This window comes from Galeopterus variegatus, unplaced genomic scaffold, assembly GCF_000696425.1.
Source record: "Galeopterus variegatus unplaced genomic scaffold, G_variegatus-3.0.2 Scaffold2208, whole genome shotgun sequence".
Lineage (NCBI taxonomy): Eukaryota > Metazoa > Chordata > Mammalia > Dermoptera > Cynocephalidae > Galeopterus > Galeopterus variegatus.
In genome coordinates this window covers 108,066-115,584 of record NW_007728319.1, presented here as the reverse complement: position 1 = coordinate 115,584, position 7,519 = coordinate 108,066, and the positions used below count along the sequence as shown (strand labels likewise).

The 7,519-nt window shown below is 35.5% G+C and overlaps 1 pseudogene; it reads left to right on the top strand.

Moving 5' to 3' along the window:
- The first annotated feature begins 4,243 nt into the window (after positions 1-4,243).
- LOC103597139 lies at positions 4,244-6,728 on the top strand (annotated as a pseudogene).
- The last annotated feature ends 791 nt before the right edge of the window (positions 6,729-7,519 follow it).

The following is a 7,519-nucleotide window of genomic DNA, read 5'->3' as shown; positions in this document are numbered from 1 at the left end:
ACCCTTTTAAAGGCCCTATCTCCAAGTACAGTCACATTGAAGGTTAGGGCTTCAACATATGAATTTTGGGAGGCACACAATTTTATTCATAATTGCAGTGTTATACTAGCAGAGTTTCTTCCTTCAGGGGATAAATATATATCAAAGGCAGACAAGAAACATCTCTTCTAACCAAACAAACAAAAAGCCCACTTTTTCTGTGGTTGTTTTCCAACCAAAGGACTTAACTCAAAGTTATATTCAAGAGGGCTGTGACTAATTATTGGGAGGAATGATGCATTCTATAAGAATGGTTAATTGCAATGTGTTTCTGTAACCAAAGCTATTTCTTAGTCTTTCCTCATTATCAATTATTCTCAGTTTTATTGCCCATCATAACTTAAAGATCTACAATGAGATCAAATGTCAAAATTGAAATAGTTCAAAAATGAAAGGCCACCATTCAGATATCTTGAATTTGATTACAAATTCCTTTCTATTATAAAATTCTCAAGCAGAAATTAAATGTGAAATTTTCCTTGGGAGTTAAAATCCAAACAAATGAAGATCAAAATTATTAAATAGAAAAATACAGAGATTAAAGTCCAAGCTGAAATTATTTTGCCTTGTGAATTAAAGGCCATAAAAATCAATATCTAAAACCAATGCTCTTCAGAGTTTTAATCTGGTTAGTCCAAGCTAGAGGTCTAGGTGGATTTGTTTCCCATGTCCTGGATTGTCTTTCCATAGATATAACCATGGTACATTCAAGACCACAGGAGTTGTATTATTTTAATGCCAAGACACTTCAGTGTGCAATTCTCTTAAAGAGAACAAAGTAATGACAAATATGCTAAGTATCCTGATTTGATCATCATCTATTGTATACAAATACTGATAGTCAAGTCAGTACCTCACAAATATGTACAATCAATTTTGCTTCATAAAAGAGAAAAGGATGGGGGGGGGAAGAGAACAAAGCAGTAACAAGTCGCACATAAACCTAGCATTATGCTCACATCCACCAAATTTAGAGATGAGCCAACACCAAGAGGAAGAAGTCATTTAAGCTTTTTCAAGACTGACTATCTGAGTACTAAAGATGATAGCAGAGGTTCAGATGTGGCTGAAGGAAGAAGGGTTGATGGAGAAAATCATGATCACATAATTGCCAGGATGACATCCCACCTCTGCTTCTGTCAAGATACTTTGAACTTAACCCTTAATCGGGAAACATTTTCCATTGCATATGAATCTATGACTGCCATATCTAGAGGTTCTATCTCAAAAGGTACTGTGTAAGAAATGGCATCTAAGGAACGTCTGCCTTCTTGCAAAGTTGAAAAATAGGCCATGGTAATAAACTGGAGGTTATTTTATTTTATTTTATTTTTATGTATTTCAACTCTCTAATTTCCAGTTGCCCATTGTGTGCTTGTTTAAAAATCTCAGTACTAAATTATGTATAGGTGCTCTCTGGTGATAACATCAGAACTCTCTAAGCATTTGATTTGTTCTATGACCCAATTCTATTTCTGTTGTTAGACCAACCTCTTAAAGACAATGCCACCATCACCTCAACTTTATTTCAGTTGGCGGAATACCCTCAGCACTCCCATTATCTAACACTACTGTTGATGCTTCTGGGTCAGGTGAACCCTCATGCCAGGGCTTTGTGATCCTCCAGACAATGTCTCTCCTCAGATCTGAATGAATGTTCCATACTTTGAGTAATATCTTATTCTGCAGTATTTTCTTTGCTATAACTTTCCATTTGCTGTTTATTTGTTACATCATTCTTCCTCCCCCATCTTCTGTTGCTTCTCTTATCTCTTAGGAGGGCTCAGACCAGGTAGAACAATTTAACCTGTTCAAGTCAGTCCTTATGTAAGTAGGGCTGACATCATTTGCTTAATAGCAATGTTTTCTCTCCCTGTACTTTTTCCTTTCTCCCTGGCTCAGGCATTCATTTATCTAAATATTCATTAATCAGTGATTTCTGGGACCGCAAAACTATCCTAAATTGGATAGAACAATTAAGGAGATGTTATTCTAGTAAAACCACTTCTTAACTAGATTGAACAGCATTTGTTATCATCCTGCCTGAATCCCTTTTAATAGGTAGCTAGAATCATCCCCATATGCAACTTGATAGTAGGTTTAGTAGATATAAGTATGCACATGCATACCCACATATGTACCCTTGTGAGCCAAGGCAAATATAACTATTTACATAGAATCAATATTAATGAGTGAATAATTTAATTAACTAAAATATTAAATGTCTGAATCATTTCTAAACTTTAATCAGCACATACCCTGTCTATTTGAGTTTGTCTGGCAGAAACAGAATATCCACATTTTAATTATTTGACAAGACTATTTATTCCAGCTCACTGTTTCTCAGTAATTTAAAAAATTCTGATTGTGGCAAATGGTAATTGAGGGGTGGAGGGTACTGCAAGACTGAGAAATTCCAGAAGAAAATGTAATTAGAGCAAAAGAAAAGTGTAGCCAAGGGTGCCGTTCTCCCAGCACTACAATGCCCAGGGGAGGGATGAAGAGAGAGAAGGTGGAGCATGTATTGTTCTGTTATGTTTTCATCTGGAGGATACGAAAGAGAATGACAAGGCCATGCATGAGAAAGGAGTGGCTCTAGAAGGAAAAGAATTGAGAGGAAAGGAGAAAACCATAGGTAAAGAAGCAGGGCTTCTAAATATAAATAGATGAATCATAAAGTCTTTAAGAGATGCAAGGCTGTGGTCATGATTTGACTGGACTATTTCTCTCAATGGAAGTTTATATGAGATTCACTTTGAGGCTCACGTTCTAAGATTTTGAGTCTGAGATGCACTTTGCGAATGCCCCATTGCACCTTTGATAAAAATCATCATCCTTGACCTGAGCAAGAGGTTAATTTTTACCACATCAGCCTGACGACTGGATTCAAATTATAAAGAAGTGAGGGGCAATTACACATGATCTCTTGAGATTCCCCAGATCAATGACAAAGCCAGTGTGATGTTATAGAGTACTTTCATGTAGAAACTGCATTTTAGGAGACATGATACACTTTATAACTGATGCTTCAAGTGCAGAATCAGACCTTTGTGGTCTTATACGAAGCCAATAAATTAGAAAGTCTGAAAACTCTCATGACTTTTCATATTAAAAATGTATATTGAACTAAGTTTTTATGAACTTTCCCCACCAATCTAACGGTTTTTTGTTTGTTTTTAATTTTTATTAGGTGTCCATGCCTTTATCCATCAGTACATGTCTTACAAGGTAGCCATATGACTAGAGTGCAGGTCACACATGACTATATCACACAAAGGCCATGTATTTCTCCTTTCCAGAAGCCAGCAAACATTTTATATGTCCATTACCATAATGATCATTTTGGTGAGCAGAGTGGGTTATATTTATTGACTTAGCTACTTGGGACCTTACCCTGGGAAGAACAGATTTCCAGAGGAATCTTGTGCTTTAGTTACCACCAGAAGAAGGATGTTCTTAGCAAATGGTACCTGTCCCATCAAATGGTGGGAATTTGCTAAGTCTTCCAACTTGTGCAATAAATGGAGACCAGATTTCCTTGGAAATAAATTTTCTGATGGGACTTTTGACTATGCAGATGTCAGAAGCTGTATACAGGTACAGTCTAATTATTACTGGCACCCTGAAATATTTATAGGCAAGAGAATGTCAGGGGTTGAGATAAAGAACATTATCACAGATATAATGTGCTTAGCAGCTTCAATACCAAGTGGGGTGGATGATGAGGGTTGGAAGGTCTTGCAGGTTCTGTTGCCAGTGCTGCTGTACAACATATATATAGGAGTTAAGGCATATGATAAAATTTAGTCCAGCAAGCACTAGGGAGAGAAGGAGCTTTAAAAAAGTAGGACTGTTACAAATTCCATTTATTTTAATTTTCTCTAAGACATTTAAATGATTTTTGCATCTTTTTGGTTCCTGGACTGACATTTGTGCAAATAAGGCACTGGTAATCATTTGATAAAAGAATAAATGTATCAAAATCACTTTTTACTAGGCATCAGTAGAAACTGCTGAACGAGAGCAAAAAGCCAGCTAAAATTAAAACTGTATTCATAAGGTTGAAATACTGATTAAATGGGGCAATGAGAATCGCAAACAACAAAAATCAGTTTTCTCCAAATGAAATCTCGAGTCTATAGGTAAGCATGGTCTTATTAATTCAACTGAACTGCCTTCTAGGCAGAAATAATTTCAATTTAGCATGTTCAGTAACGTTTTATTTAACTGCCTCCGATATAATTATTTTGCTCAAAACCTGAAGCGTCTGAAATCCTCAGCACTTATATCTGCTGTGCTGTTGCCTCAGAGGTCACATAAGGACATTGCAGACCCCTGCCATCTACTCCTGTCTGTTGCCATAAGCATTTCACTTGCAGTGGTTGCAATGGAAGACGGTAAATAAAGGGTTCCTATGACGAGGATGTGGGTGCTTAGAGAAGAGGTGTGCAGCTGCACTGCTGAAGGATTTATGAATTAGATTTGCCCGCTGAGCTGCAGCAAAGGTGACAGCATTTCCAGTTTAAAACATTGTTTTTAATTCAGACATGCTATGCATGACCGGAAACAACAACAGTCATTTCCCTTTTACAAGGCTTATTACTTATAAATCATGACATGCCATAGCTGCATTAATTTGAAAAGATGAACGGATGGATAACAGCACCAAAGCTACTTACATTTTTTTCTTTGCTTCTCATTCCACAAAGAAGCAAAAGTAAACAAAATAGTGCATTCTATATTTTCACAGAAAAATATACTGTGATGAGGAAGTATTTAGGGGGAAGTATATTGAGGCAACAGTTTTCTTTAAAAAGCATCAAAATTAAGAAGTGACGATTAATGGATAGAGTGGCAAAAAGATGGACAGGTAAAGCAAGTATTGTACAATGTTAATGCTAGTTATCTAGGTGGTAGGTTTAAGGATGTTCACTGCAGAATTCTGACAAATTTTCTGTACGTTTGAAAATTATTGTAATAAAATGTTGAAAACAGGCTGAAATAGATTATTACGATTTCAAGGTATATCTAAAAATAATGGTGAGACGTATTTCATTGTTGTCAATTATTCCTTAAAAACTGAAAGCAAATTGAGTTAACTGCCAAGGTGCTCTCTGTACCTCACTAGGTATCTAGAAATCGGAACTCTTTATGTTATTAAATAAGGCTCGGAATCATTGCTTTTTGTAGTGCTAACTAATTCTACTCATCATAAGTTGAATGCCAGATAGCATAACCGATCCATTTATTTTAGCAATCTTCCAAGTTGATGACTGCATCTCATCCAGATCTATTACATACTAATCAATCCAAACGATGGTTGATTATGAAACTTCTTTGCTTGAGCATTAAGTGGTTAATAAAAGTTAATGATGACCATATACTACTGCCTTGCATTTTGCTCTAACGTTTTCACTCTCTTCTGATAGTATGTATTAGCCACTGCTAAAGAATATTGCTATAGGATTTTCTATATTCTAGTTAGTATAATACATGAGAAGCAATGACTCAAATGTCTGGGAGATGATTTGGTGTTCCATTGCTAGTTAACACATAAAAACTACTAAGATGATATTCTGCTCAGGACTGAGAAATATTGAATAATGACGTTCTGGAAGCTCAGAGCTCTGCATAAGCACATGCTTCAGGGAAGGCTGATACTTTTATTAAAACAGAATAGTGACCTAAAAATAAAACTTTTAGCAAGTTTTTTAGGAAACAGATGATGTTTGGAGAAGTTGAGGCAATACAGTGCAGTGTTTAAGCATGAGGATCTTGGGGTCAGGAAGCTGGACTTACAGCTTTCCCTTGCCACTCAGGAGAACTGTGACTATGGGCAAGATTTGCTGCATCCATAATCCTCACTTTTCTCATATGTAATATTAAGATAATAGTATCTTTGTATTTCTCAGGTTTACTGTGAATTAAATGAAATTATACATACGACACACATTTCATAATGCCTGGAGAATAGTAAGTAATCAACAAATATGACGATAGAAAGAATAAATAAGAAGAGTCTGGGGCTGCCCCAGTCATCAGACCAGTGCCTCAACTGTAAAGACACCCTCATGTGACTCCCTGTATTGGGGGTTTTCCTGTAACAGTGGAAAAAGGCAATGGCCCTCCCTGCTGTGCTACAATTGGAGCTGCCTTCAGCAGTGCCATTCCAAGACCAATTCTGATACCAGGCATTCTAGTCCATAACGATGAATTAAAGGGTTGGTCTTGCTCTAAGAGAACAACTTTCTTTTTCTTTTTTTTTTTTTTCTTAAGCATTATAAGCTGTACAAAAGGTAGGCATAATAGTGAGAAGCCACGTGATGTCAAGACTTCTGAAAAGAAAAAACTATCTGAATTGAAACCCAAATTTCAGAAGAACATGTTTCAAGTCCCTAAACCAATAGAAGCAATAAAAAGGCTAAGTCCAGATGAACAAATGACAAATTTGGAATTAAAAATATCTGCCTTCCTAAAACAAGCACTTGATAAACTGCTAGGAGGGAATGAAGAAGAGAAAAAAGAAGACAATGGAAAAATTAAGGCTGGAACCTCATGTAAAAATGGAGGGTGTTTAATTAAAGATATATGAGGGTTTACAGAGTCTAGAGGAAGTCTGTGTGTATCATTTTGGAGTACCCATTTTCCATGAGGGGATAAAATACTTTATAAGTTTGGAAATTAAATAGGTTTATGTAGATTAAAAATGAAAAGAGGTTTACTTTCCCCCTAATAAATAAATATAATAATTATTATTACCACTGTCTACCAGTAATTAATAAAAGTCGGTATTAAAAACTAGATGTTTTCCTTAAAAGCAAGCATTGCCATTTTGAATTTGGAGCAGAGTAACAAAACATAAATTCAAATTATTTAGCAAAAACTATATTTTTATAGCTGAGGGAAAGACTAGAAGATCTAATAGATTTGTACAGAGAGCTGTTTTCAAAACAGTAGTTACTACAAAGAATGAGGCATCTCATTCTTCTGGGAGGTAGAATTCTCTTAGAAAAATTGAAGAAAAAAACAAAGATGGCTGAATTTATGTTTAGAAATATATTTATTTCCTGAGAACCTATACTATTTGTGCTAAAAAGAAGATACTACTTTTACTTAATAAAATAATAGAACAAAAATATTGCATGCTTCTAGGGCTACTTGCAGAGAAATGAAAATACATTTTTAAAAATCAATGAAGATTCACATTAAAATTACAAATACTTTACTTCTGTGGATGTGGATGGAATAAGGGACAGTATAATAAAGATAGTGTAGCCTGACATCCAATGTCTTAACAAGGGGGAAGATGTTTAACCAAGATATTTTTTGTTCCTGGAAGTGGAACATACTGTAGGATTGAGTCTTTTAAGTATGTAGCAGATATACTCATATATCTTCTCACATAGTTGCAATTGGTTTGTAAAGTAACACATGCTTGTATTAGTTTCTGTTGCTTATAACAGAATACCTGAAACTGGGT